A 14,537-nucleotide genomic window follows, 5' to 3' on the forward strand; every position below is an offset into this window, starting at 1 on the left:
CTTGGCACAGTGGGAGCTTCAGAGCTCCAGGAAAGCTCGGACGACACAGTCTGCTGATAGCCAGGCTGGTTATACCTCACTAAGGAGCACTGTATGTCTTGAAGAAAGCCTAAAATGAGAATAAATGGTAGGTGTCAATCCCAGAGGGGAGGGCCGGTCATCTGGAGAAGGAAAGATGTATGAACACATAAGGATGGGTAATTCCATCTCTCCACCAAGAGAGGAGACAAAATGACTTCAACAATATCTGTGGCCTGTAGTGAGACATTTCTAGTTGTTTCTCTTTCTGGGTAAAAACTCTTTGTAGAGTGACTTAAGGTATTTCTTTATGTGTAATGCTATCAATTTAAATAAGAAAAGCTAAGCAGTTGCAAGAGTATATAATTAAATATATATATATATATATATATATATATATATATAAAACATCAGTTGGCGACTTGGCGTGATACTTTGTACAGCAAATGAGCTTTTGTTCTATTCAAAATTTAGAGGGATTTTTTTTTTTGACCAATCAGAATTCTGTAACAGAATCAGTTTTATAACACAATATAGAACAGAATACTGAATGAACACTGTTTTTATCGCATTTCAGTACCTTCGGGACGAAGCTTTAGGATGAACATCAGATTGCGCAGACAGAATTAGAACTGCAATAAATAATACAGTACATGAATAAATTGAATTTAATGTCATTGATTTGAGGACATTCTTCTTGAATAAAATAGTTTAATGAAAGGTCTGCTGAATAGATCCTCACTGTGGCAAAGCATAAAAATCATTCATGTTTTATCCCTGTCTGGTGGGTTTGTGGTGAGGACAGAGTATAATCAATCAATGAAAGACAAGAGGAACGGAAATGCTGGCTGCAAGGTTAAGGAAAAAACACCGACATTGTGAGGGACTGTATTGTCTCTTGTATGCATGATTTGGAGAGGGTTTAAATAGCACTCGAAGGCAATTTACAAAACTACAATAAAACGCTTTGTTCATACTGTCCATTGCACAAATTAAACTTTGAGCATATTTGCCAACTTCAAAAGTTTTGCTACTCAAGCCATAAAATTAGAAGAAATAAAACAGGAGCTAGCTTTATTACCAACAAGGTCATCTTGCATTTTCTACCCTTGTGTTAGAGCTAATTTTTGCACATCACATGCAAGTTTGACAAATTTTGCTAATGAGGCTTTTGTCTTTGGACTTTCTTTGGAAACTCAACAGCATTTCAGAGGAAAGGGGTCCTTTCGAATACAAAATTAGGAGGACTTGGGAGGAACTCCAGTGCAGAAGCCCAGACATATTCCCGTGTGAGACTGTACACATAGAAAAACAAATGAGAAAGGAGATTTGTAAAATTAGTTTCAATGTTGATTTAAAACACTCATTCTCAGCGACGCTTTGGGTGTTATATGAATCACAAGGCTTGTTGATAAATGGAAAATGAAATAACTAATGACTGATTGCAAAAATGAACAGGGAGTTTCCTTGGAGACCGTAATTCAAAGCTTTCAGATATTCTGCGTACAATGGCATGTTAAGAATTGATCTGCATGGCTTGCAACCATATTTAACAAATTCAACATGAATAAACCATGCAATACTGCAGAGTTGCTTGCAGGCCATACGGCCGACAAAGATAAACCGATATTAATTACAAAATATTGTAGAAAAGAAAGATGAAACATGTTTGAACAAAGCAGTATATATCACCAGTGGAAAGCTGTAAAAAAAATGCCCATTCATTTTTTTGAATACTTTTTGGTTTATTGCTCCATAAATCCTGGTCAACGCTTTGCTAAAGTGCAGCCCCCCAAAAAGAAGTATAGACATGTGGAAGGAAATATGTGTGATTAGGCCAAAAGAATGGTCTTGCCCTTTCTCACCTTGTGTAATGGTTCAGCCACCACAGTCAAGAGCTTCGTAGTGGGTTAATGAAATCTCCAAATTTCCCCTTTGAGAAAAGAATGTATTGATTGGAGACTGCCGGAGGAATCCAATATCTCCATGGTGATCAGATTAATCATTTCTGTTTGCACTTTAAATATTGGGTGGATGCGGTCAAGAATATCATATCTTTGATACATGAAACACCCGATTTTCTGTCACCTTAACCGTCGTAAACAAGACCATAATGCTTCAATGTCACAACAAACGCAGGCATGGCGAGTAATAAATATTATGAGGGTTTTGTCAGCTTGTGCAAAGTGGGTATATGAATGGAGGGTATTATTAGTCAAGATTGCACCTTCTTTTATGTCCTCCTCTATATCGATATCTGTTTAATCAATAAAAGCACTTCGTCTTTAGCCACGCCGGTCAATGCAGGGCATGAGTTGTGATTCTCAACCCAAACCAAAGAAAATTAATTTCTAGCGCTGCCATGTCGCGATTGTTGTTAATAGTGTGAGGAGAATCTTTGAGGAGCCCCTCAAGGACGCTTACTCAAGCATGCGACGGTGGAGTAGTTATGGCCTCGTCACAAGAGAAATTCAAATTTTTTGAAATTGATCGAACAGGTCCAAATCAAATGAATCAGATCAAGGGTAATGGTAGGCCTCATCTGGCAGGCTTTTTTCTCCCCGACGTGGAATTGGGAGGGATAAAAATGAGGTGTACGAGCTGAAACGAACGAAAGCTGATCGCTCTTTTGTTCAGTGTCGCAATCAGACGGAAGCCCCCAGGACTTAGTGTGAGGCAAATCTGGCCAATAAATCTGCAGGTTCCCAGAACAGACTAATGAAAACTAATGGACAGCTTGTGAATAGACTCATCCATCCTGCTTGTTTTCCCTGACCGGCACCATGTAAGTTGTAACTGCCGTTCCTCGTTCCGCTTTTAGGGCTCTTTAGATGCAGGCTGTTCTCGGCGGCCTCTTGAGCAGTCTACAGTGATTCTTTGAGTTTATGCTAACGCACGTGCGCGCAAACAAACAAGCTTGGCAGAATAGACATCACGGTGGGCCTGGAAAACACGGATTAATCCTGAGAATAGATATTTTGTGTGAAATTCCATTTCCAGCCTGTAAGGGGAATGTTTCGAGTGAATAGCACCAATCAATTCTGAAGCCAGGAATTCAATGATCGCCGGTGATTACTGTCGTAAATTGCTTTTCATCTTTGATTTGATACGGGCTAGATCTGTTGTGAATTATTAGTGTGTTGCTGATGATGTGAGTGGGCAGGCGCTCAAGCTTTTGGAAGCACACACACACACACACACACCCACACACACACCCAGATGTGCTCAGACTGATCTCAGGCCAGGCAGCCGCACAGACCAAATAGAATGTGACTTTGATTTTTCACCTCATTTCATTCGCAACTGTCAAATTCGTTTCCATTCCGATGACATCTCCTTTACCACGCCACAGCCGTTATGGTTTTGCTTTCTAAAAAAAAAAACGATGGAGAGAAGATAAGGCAGCTGTTGCCCGGCACTCGTTCTCGTAGAGTGTCTGTCCTAACGCTTCCCCCCTGTGCCATTCAAATGACTCACGGCGGAAAACAATGAAGTCATGCAAATGCCCTCTCTGGAGTGCCTCCCTTCCCGTGGACAAAAAGTGTTGACAGGCCAACCTTGAATACGTGCAGGACCACAGCTTCTGATTTCTGCTAGATATTCTTGTCGCTTGAGAATGTGAAATCGTGTTCGGCAACATAGGCATTGCTGAATATCAATTTGTGCACCTGGAGGAAAGACACATTGTGCGTCCCAATATGGTAGGGTGGGTTCATTATTATTCTTAATGAAAAACACAACAAAACAGTATAATGCCAAACTCGCTTAAAAAGGCACTTTTACATTTAGCTTTGAAACCAAATCTTCCTCCATCGTCTTGTCAGTCAAGAGTGAGGTGAAATGGGCGAAGTGAGGTGAAATCTGTCTCCTGCTGTGACTGTTGTTTGGTTCACGCTGAATTGAGCGGACACTTTTTTTCAGTTTGTAATAGTAGTGTCTGTTCTCTAACTGAACTAAATGATTTTTATTACTATAAAAAAAAAATCAAAACGACATTGATATTGGTGCTGAGGTGGGAAAGTGATGTAACCGGTGTTGCGGCTGAACACTGGTAACACCGGCTATCGTAGCTAGCCTATTATGGAAGTGCTAGTCCATAAGGTACTGTACTGATCATTTTCACATAGCTGGATTCATCTGTTACACGCTAGTTTTGGGATAGCACTGAAATGTATTTACTCTTACTGGAATGGTTGTCTGGTCTGGTACATCCCCTTGGGTACACAATAAAAAAAAAAAAAAACAATGGTGGTAAATAGATGTTTCTAGACAACCTCAAGTCCCAGGTGGGATCTGACCACATGAATAAGATATGGAGGCCGTAACTACATCCTGTCATCGGCATCTTGCCGTCTCAATTCCCTTTGGGCCGTGCGATGAAAAGCCCTGAGACGATAACCCGGTCTTTGCTGGACTGACCAGTGCTTGGATAAACTAGCTCATGTTGCAGCGTTGTCTTGATGCAGAGATTTATTAGCCATTGGGGACTGTTCAAACCCTGCCTCTGTATTGTGCAGCTATCTGAACCGTCTCTCGGTAAGAGACACTGCCGGTCTGCCCTTGTGAGGATTTATTTAGGGGAAAGTGATAGACTGTATATCAACCCTTGTTCTCTCCCCCCCCCCCCCCCCTTTCTCTCTCTCTCCCTCCTTTGTCGCACACTTCATTTTCCAGCGTCTCCTGAAGTATATGTTTGGCTGTAGCCGGGTCTCTGTGACAGCTCTGCAGTCTCCTGTTGTCATGACGGCCGTCATGAGTGATGTTGCTAGGGCTCAGGCCCTGGGTAATCCTAATGAGGCACAGCATTAGGGCCTGCTCTCAAATGCTTTGTCAACAGGCTTCAAGCTATCTTCCATTAGGACTGAGCTGCTGCAGTATTAGCGGCTGCTGTATCTCTTGGTTTCGATAAGGGATTCGATGGTCTAAAGGTTAGATGGCTTCAAAGTGCCGGGAGCGATGGCTGGCATCCATATAATCAAACTCACAGGTGCTATTGTTATTCAAATGAATGTCAATTACATGCTCCGCTCAGTATGTTAAGAGGTGTAAACACCTGGGCTGATGAACTCCGCCTGGGGGGTGAGAAGCCGGTGTCATTAGCATGCCTGTTAATTTATTTGTCATGTTGATGGAATGGCTTGTTTTCTTCTGGATGTGTGTTCAATTCATGTGTGGCAATTATTTTATTTATTCTTTGTTAGGGTGTCTTCACACTTGTAGTTTGTTTCTCTTGATTATTTTGGTCCAGGCCAAAAAAGAAAATTATACATTTAGACCTGGTTGGCTTGGCTTATAGTTATTTTTAACACAGAATCTATATGAAACAAAAGGCATAAGGATAATGTTACAACCTGATTAGACAGTGTTTATGACTTATATTTTGCAAACTTATCAAATAGGCTTGCTGCGGTAGTCTGTGTTACCGGTGTTACAGAGTGTTCAGTTGTACATGATTACATTACTTGCCCACCACAGCATCTTGCCTCCACTGTCGTTTTGCTTTTTTATTGAGATAAAAACCATTTAGTTCAGTTGGATAACGGACGCTAGTACACGCTCCAATTATAAACTGAAAGCGTCTGCTTTGCTCCATACAGCACGAGCTGTAGAGTCACAGAACAGTGCAGCAGGGTTCAGATTTCACTTATTACGTGACAAGAGTAAGGAGAGATAAGATGTCTGACAAGACGATGGCACTGTATTTGGTGCGCAACAGATTCTGAGTGTCAGTGACAAATATCTCTGCTTGTAAAAATATCATTGTGCACTCAGTACTGCTGTTCCCTATACACAGAGGACCCATGATTGCAAATTTGAAAGTGAAAAGCGAGCATACATTCAAAAGCGGTCTCAAACCCCTGCATATAGATAGCTGCTCCCAGATGTCTGCAAGTTATAGGCCTATAGACAGAGTACTTGTGATCGAGAATTTAAAGATGAAAGTGAAAAGCAAACAAAAGCATTCATAAGCGCTGAAGCAAACCGAGACCCCCTGCACTAAAAAATAACGTGTTGGCTCAACATTTGCAGTTTGCATCAAATTGTTGGAGTTATGACAACTGAAAATATTGAATTGAAATTATTTTCAACCAACAAGCTATATTGAGTTAGAGGAACCTAATAATCTGTAATATAAACACAGTTTTAAGTTGATTACTCTAAGTTGCTACAACTAATCGAGTTTTAGCCCAGGAACTAAATTAATCTTATCTATATAAAATCCACAGCTATCATAACACATGCTAAATGTAACTTATTTAACATGTACAGGTAAGATAATCACTGTCACTGGCATTAGCACAGTCACTGCTTATAGCATCAATGTTTACCTTTATGTATTTACTCTTCCGCACATTGTTACCACAAAAACTTTAACATTACAGAAACAAACAGGTATTTCCCTTTACCAAAAACACATAAAATAACACTTAATTTCAAAATTTACTCTCCCTATACAGTCCTATTCAAAGCATGCTGGGAACTAGAAATCCACTCCCCATTTTTCAAAGTTATCAAGACAATTTCATTGTTACTACAACTTTAAATTGAGTTAAAATCTCTACAAAATAATAGGGCTGTGTGTATCGCCAATAATCTGCCGTCACGATACGTATCGCGATACAGGGGTTACAATTTATTCTTTTAGGAAGAGGATCTAATTTTAGAAAAACTGTCCTGAACACACACCAAATGCATAAAACCTGAGCAAAAACTTTATATATAATTTAACCAAAATGTTGTCATCTGCATTCATATCACTAATCACTAATTTGTGCAATCTAAGTAAAATGAAAATAGTAAAAATTGCAGGATTCTTTAGGTATATAAATAGTTTGAGGTGTGTGTATATATATATATATATATATATATATACATATACACACACAAACACACAGTATAGCAGTTTTTGATTTCTAAAGTATTAAACAAAAGAAAGTACATAGTGCAATCCATCTAGTAGTTAGGTTTAAACACAAGGCCACTGACACGAATCTTGGATGTAAACAAAACAAACAAACAAATAAATAAATAAATTTGATTAATTTTTAAATAATGTTTTTGAGAATCGATACAGTATCGCCAAACATAGTGATATTCACATATTTCCTTACACCCCTACAAAATAATGTTTGCAACTGAAAGGGTTAGTTTAACAAAAATTCTTTCATTAATTATCTCATGTCGTTCCAAACATCCAAGACTTTTGTTCATCTTTGGAACACAAATGAAGAACACAAATTCTTTTTCAACTACCACTTTCAAGCCCCCAAAAGGTATAAAGACGTAATTAAAATAATCCATGGGACTCCAGTGGTTTAACCCCAATGTTATAAAGCAACATGAGTGCTTTGTTTGCGAAAAAAAACGAAAAAAATAATAATATATATTTTACCTTTTTTTTTTACAATCTCTAACTTGCGTTCATGAGATGCCTGTTGTTGACGTTAGAGCAAATGTTGTTGCTTGAACCTGCATTGGAGATTAATTATTTGTTAGCTCTCAGATTTCATTTAAAAGATCTTCATTTGTGTTCTGAAAATTAACAAATTTCTTACAGGTTTACGTTTTTTATTTTTATTTTGTGGTTACTTTAGCAAGTTAACCAACTGGCCAGATAAGTTAACAAACTGCTATGCAATTTAGCTGAAGGCTAACAAGAAAAGCATTTTGATTAGCTAAAATAAAATATGACCAACTGACTATAGGATTTGGCATGATGCTGGAAAAAAAGCTGCACATGCTGCCCCAAAACACAAACACCGGACACCACACAGCTGCAGTTTGGCTACAGAATGACACGTGAGGTGAACAGTTCTTCAAACACTCTTATGGAAACTCGGATGTTCGACATCAGCAACCCAGTAACTAAGGATTATGTGCTGAGTTTGAACACTGTAGTACTTAGTTCTCTCAGAATTCATCATCTTTCTGTATATTGAGATCATTTAGGCAGCTGGCAACTCGGTAAACTCTGAATGACATTGCCAAACAGAAAATGTGATGGAGAAGAGAGAAACTCATAAAATCCCTGTTCAATAATTCAGCGGGTAAATGTGATCTGGCTGTCCTATGTTTATAAATCTTCTGCCACCCACAAATGCATACAACGCCTCTGGGGTGCCAGGTTTTGTGAAGATCCCACAATAACAAAACTCAGAATGAGGCAATATTACAGGCGAGAGAGAGGACAGGAAGTTCACTCTGTCTTCTCCAATATATGTGTAAATTTAGGCACTTTTAAGCTGCTGAATAATGGAACTGATCTGCCCTTGATATTCATTGGAGTAACCAAAGCCACTCAAAACTAGAGGAGCCAGGGTCGCGACCCCTCCCTCTGCTTGCCTTCCCCTTCTATTTGCTGGGCAGGAAGTTAAAAGTGAGATACAAAAATGGGCCATGCACTGATTCTGTGGTTGTCTTTGAATGCTAGTCACACCCTTTCTGTTGTCACTCTTCATTCACAAAGAAAAATACACAGCCTTTGTGCTGAATTTGTGAAATTAGGAGGCAAAAGTATCCTCTCTGGTTACTCTTTCTACCAAAATGGTGCTGGTTGTTGTGACGGAGCTGGTGCTTGGCCACAGAAGCGCTCTCTCTCTCTCTCTCTCTCTCTCTCTCTCTCTCTCTCTCTCTCTCTCTCTCTCTCTCTCTCTCTCTCTCTCTCTCTCTCTCTCTCTCTCTCTCTCTCTCTCTCTCTCTCTCTCTCTCTCTCTCTCTCTCTCTCTCTCTCTCTCTCTCTCTCTCTCTCTCTCTCTCAAGATCTAGCCCTGTGTGTTCACCATCTTCAGAACCAATTATCATCTCATTAGGGAAGCATTACAATATATATCGGTCATTAGCTTTTAAAAATGTATTGGTTACTTTCAATTTATTGTTATGCGGCTGATTATTGGATATTTAATTGTGCATGTTGATATTTAATTTAATAATTAACATTTAGATGAACTTTGCTGTCATGCTCACTTAAAGTCTTTAAATCTTTAACACTTTAACAATGTCATTGTTTTTAAATTACTGAATTAGTAAAGTAGCGATAGCTCTTGTTCTTCCGAATTGTGACGTACATCTGAGTGGAAAACGGATTATCAAATAAATAATGATAATAATTCTAGGGCAGGCACTTAGTTCAATCCATTGGTTGTTGATTGGATGGAGGCAGATCTGAATATGGGCTTGCAGTCAATTGTAAGAAAGGGGTGGGGTTTAAGCGGAGCATGTCACCAATCCACAAGTTGTCCCAAAAAATCAGTGCAATAAAGGCACGTTCACACAAGTCTGACATTTCACCAGAAGATTGAGTAATGACATTTTGATTAAAAATTACAAGGTCAAAACATGCATGCATTAATCATTCACAATGTTCACAAATTTGAATAATTGCTCAAAAAGATTAGTAACATACAATTAGAAAATTAATTAATTAATTTCTTGCTGACTTTACATGTAATCTTTCATTTTTATGTACATGTTGTGATGCCTAAATTCATTTGTAGCATTTCAAATGATTGATTTTGACTTTTTACATCATCGTTTTAGACTAAATAAAATGCCTTTTATCAGTCAGTGAGCATAAATAAAAATAATCCCCTGCTTATTAATATCAGCCAGAATGTTCATTTTGCTGAATCCCTAGACTTAAATGACGACATTACTTGATAAGTTAAGATGTAAATAGTGCACCGCAGTCTTTGTTTCCAAGTCTTCTGAATCTTAAATTCTCTGGTGTCATTGTTAAACAGTGTTACTTCAGAGTGTTTTGATCTCATACTTTTTGTTTTAAATTTGTACTGCCAATTATTTTCTCATCCGAATTTTTGGAAGAGGCCCTGCCTCCCTCTGATCCTCTGCAAAAACGCCCCTGCGGGGTGTAGAGCTGCAGTTTAAGGGCCATAGAGAAAGGACAGGGTGAAATAAATTTCGGCACCCTGCTGAGATGACTTTGTTTGCTTTCTGTAGAGAGAGATACACTCGCTTCAGCGTGCTACAACACGAAAAGCCGTTCTTGTGTTTCCATTAAAAATGAATGAAAATAAATGAAGTGGATCAGCATATAGCTGGCATGAATGATGGGTGGAATCGTGTCCCATGTGTAAGTCTTTTGTTGTAAATAGATACGTTCTGTAAAACCCTGTTTAGATATTTACTGTCATTGTAATGTATTTTCATGCGGCTGGCGTTCTAAATCTTGAGTGGAAGATATAAAGCATCATGTACTCCGTGCAACTGCAACATAATATTATTCGATATGAAATGCGATGGGAATTGCCTCATCGTGAATCTTGGATAGAGAGCATTTTCTCTCTTCACACTGCACTGCACCTTTGATGGAGTTAAACTCACTGCAAGTCATGATAGCAAAAACATAAGACGATATTTCCCATTACCTCTGACACGTTTCAAATCTAGCGCTGAGCACGGCAGCCTGGACTGATGCATCATGCTGATAGCTGGCTAACTAACCCTCCTATCGAACTCGCTAGGTCTATACATTACAACGCCAAAGCGCTAATGAACGCCTCCAGTTTATTTATGGCCATTTTGTAGTATGAGAAATTTTACATAATCATCTCTCATGATTTAATCCAGCCATAAATACTCCGTAATACTTTTGGAATTGCTGGCATAGCTCTTTTTAACCATTAACTTTTGAGATGTTCTAATGTGCTGGAGTTTTACCAAAATAATGCTTTTGCAGTCCGTTGAAATTTTTCTCAATTGCTTATGCAATAAAATTGGTCAGACTAAAAGAACGAGTCATTTATCAAAACTAAAAACATTATTTATCTGTTTCACACATTGCAAATCTGTTTGACCTTATTTTCAAACTATGCAGCATTTGACACCATGTGCTCATGTAGAAAGCACTAGCATTCAAAAACCATCACAACACTTAACTACCATGTGAATGCTAGTAAGTGAATTTGCACAGGCAGAACTTCAGGATGTATAAAAAGAGCTACAGATGACTGAATTCATTGGCTTTGAATCCAAACAATGCAGAAACTCAAGGATAACCTTTGTCTGTGATGAGATCTTTTACTGTATTGATCTTCTTTATGGAATGCTGGAAAGTATGTGATAGAAATCTGCATATTGAGCAGTAAAATCTTTGCGGTGGCTTGTGAGAACATTACCTTGGCTTAGAGTCTTGCCTGAAGTTCATGAGGCAAACAGGAGCTTTTTCCTCCCGCTGTCTGGCCTGAGCTGCAGTGCAATATTGCCTGTGATGTAGATGAGATTCTAAAGGAATAGTTCTGTCAGAAATGAAAATGCTGTCATTTGCTCAATCTCACTTTCTTCTGTGGAGGCCAAAAGGTGAATTTTTTTCAATATAAAACAAATGAATGAGGACTGAGGCTGTTAAGGTTCAAAAAGGACATAAAGGCATCATAAAAGTGCTCCATACCACTCCATATGATAAGTCTGTTAACTACTGTGATTCCTGAACTGTGCTATGAATAGATCAAAATCCATAAAAACACAAAGCTATTGTGTCTCTTTAGGAGACTTAAACAATGTAGAATATATCACATCTGTTAGCAATTAGAAGGGATTGTGTGTAGTTTTATGTAGGTAGTCCTAACTATTTATTTGTCTGCCCGTGTAAAGTAGGCTAGTTGTTTACACATTTCTACTGCCATTTGATTAGGGTTGGGTATCATTTGCATTTTAATGATTACAAATCTGCTTATCGATTACGATTCTTATCGTTTCCTAATTTTGATTCAAATAAGGTTAAAAAAAAAAAGTAGATATCATTCACATTTATTCTAAGTCTTAGTTTTAAATCATTTCATTATAGTTGAATACCATGAAAAAAATCAACAGTCTACAGAACACTTACACAAGGAACTATTGCCTATGGTTTAAAAATACTGGCCTAACAAATATACATTTCAAGCATTTTAACCCTTAATCAGTGTTTGAAAAGGACAACACTTAAGGTGTTTGGGGTCATTTTGACCCCAAACTTTTAAAGAGCGATTGCATAAGGAAATATACATTTTTATATGGAAAACTATATATCATTTTTTTTATTTACTTCTCAACTATACATTTATGCTGTGTTTTTGTGGAAATTTTGAAGTTTTTTACCTATTTACTGCACAATTACATAACTAGGCCATAAATTGGCTCATGAAAAATGATTTTTTAAAGAAAAAATCACTTAAATAATGATATTAATTCAATATAAATGGTTTTTGGGCATTGCTCTATGTGTTAGGGATGGAATACTGCCATCTAAAGGTTAGTCGAAAAAACTTATTTCTTATGGGAAAGGAATTAAAGTGCAATGGCCAAATGTATCCAATAGAGGGCCATAGAGAACCATTCATTCACTCATTTTCACTTCTCCTCACAAATTTGATATATATATACATATATATATGTGAATATTTATTTAAACATTTTGAAATGCATAAAAAATCTAATTATTATTATTATCAAATTAATTATTATAATTATATAATATTAATTATATAATTATTATCAAATTATTATATACATTTGCAGAACCATTACAAGTCACCACTATGACATGATTGTGTGTGTGTGTGTTGGTGTGTGTGTGTGTGTGTGTGTGTGTGTGTGTGTGTGTGTGTGTGTTGGTGTGTGTGTGTGTGTGTGTGTGTGTGTGTGTGTGTGTGGGAACAAGCTTGTTCCATGTTGCTTATGTGACATTTTTCAGATTTATGCCAGTTTAGTTGATTTTATTTGCCAATTTCTATACAAATGCTCTCTGTTGCAGTGACATACATGTGTGTGTTTGTGTGTGTGTGTGTGTATGAGATAGAAAGTTCGTTCCACTTTGGGTTTATGCTCTAGGACCAGACCTTGATTTAAATTTAATTTTTTTTAGATTTATGCCAGTTTTGTTTATTTTATTTGCCAATTTCTATAAAAATGCTCTCTGTTACAGTGACATACATGTGTGTGTTTGTGTGTGTTTGTGTGTGTTTGTGTATGAGATAGAAAGTTCGTTCCACTTTGGGTTTATGCTCTAGGACCAGACCTTGATTTAAATGTAATTTTTTTTTAGATTTATGCCAGTTTTGTTTATTTTATTTGCCAATTTCTATAAAAATGCTCTGTTGCAGTGACATACATGTGTGTGTTTGTGTGTGTTTGTGTGTGTTTGTGTATGAGATAGAAAGTTTGTTCCACTTTGGGTTTATGCTCTAGGACCAGACCTTGATTTAAATGTAAATTTTTTTTAGATTTATGCCAGTTTTATTTATTTTATTTGCCAATTTCTATAAAAATGCTCTCTGTTGCAGTGACATACATGTGTGTGTTTGTGTGTGTTTGTGTGTGTGTGTGTATGAGATAGAAAGTTTGTTCCACTTTGGGTTTATGCTCTAGGACCAGACCTTGATTTAAATGTAAATTTTTTTTAGATTTATGCCAGTTTTATTTATTTTATTTGCCAATTTCTATAAAAATGCTTTCTGTTGCAGTGACATACATGTGTGTGTTTGTGTGTGTTTGTGTGTGTTTGTGTGCGTTTGTGTGTATGTGTGTATGAGATAGAAAGTTCGTTCCACTTTGGGTTTATGCTCTAGGACCAGACCTTGATTTAAATGTAAATTTTTTTTAGATTTATGCCAGTTTTGTTTATTTTATTTGCCAAATTCTGTAAAAATGCTCTCTGTTGCAAAAACATACATTTGTTTGTTTGTTTATGTGTTTGTGTGTGTCTGTGTGTGTGTGTGTATGAGATAGAAAGTTCGTTCTACTTTTTATTTATGCTCTAGGACCAGACCTTGGTTTATATGTAGAAATTTTCAGATTTATAATGGATTTAATTTGATTTTTTTGACAAACAAAATAAAAAAAAGTCATTTTTTTCATTTTCCCATTCATTTTCAATGTGGGGTCATTTTGACCCCAAACACCTTAAAAGGTAAATTTTTTTTTACACACCTTTAGAACAACCAAATCAAGCCCAGTTTTTTTGTGCATGTTTAGATAGGTTATTTAGGAAAAGTCCCAGAGTTTCATGCCCCTGAGATGAAGGTAACATTTTTAAAAAATGAAAGAAAAGTCCAGTGGGGTCATAATGACCCCAAACACTGATTAAGGGTTAAAAGACAAGTAAATGCCCAATAATTTGAAAAATTAAAAATTACTATAAAAAGATTTTCAGGTATTCAGGAACAGAAACTAATCAAATGTAAAATAAAACTGCACTTCATAAATAAAATATACATTACAAATATATTTAGAAAAGTTATTCAGTCAAGAACAGCTAGTGAATTTTATCTTTGTCTTTTGTTGTTTAATTAACGTTTTTATAGAGACGGCAGCAGGGATATTAGGCTGCTGTCACTTTAAGAGCTGCACGGATCCAATATACTGTTACACATGCGTTTTCTTTGTCAGATGTTTACGTTCGCTTAAGACAAAAACGACTGTGTTTACAAGGATATTTTGACATTTTTGTGTGCAAAAAGAGAACTCATTTCAGTATTGCGCTCTATACAATGTGAGAGGCAGATTTCTGTGCGCACGCTTTG

This window comes from Scardinius erythrophthalmus, assembly GCF_964197995.2.
Source record: "Scardinius erythrophthalmus genome assembly, chromosome: 13".
Classification (NCBI taxonomy): domain Eukaryota; kingdom Metazoa; phylum Chordata; class Actinopteri; order Cypriniformes; family Leuciscidae; genus Scardinius; species Scardinius erythrophthalmus.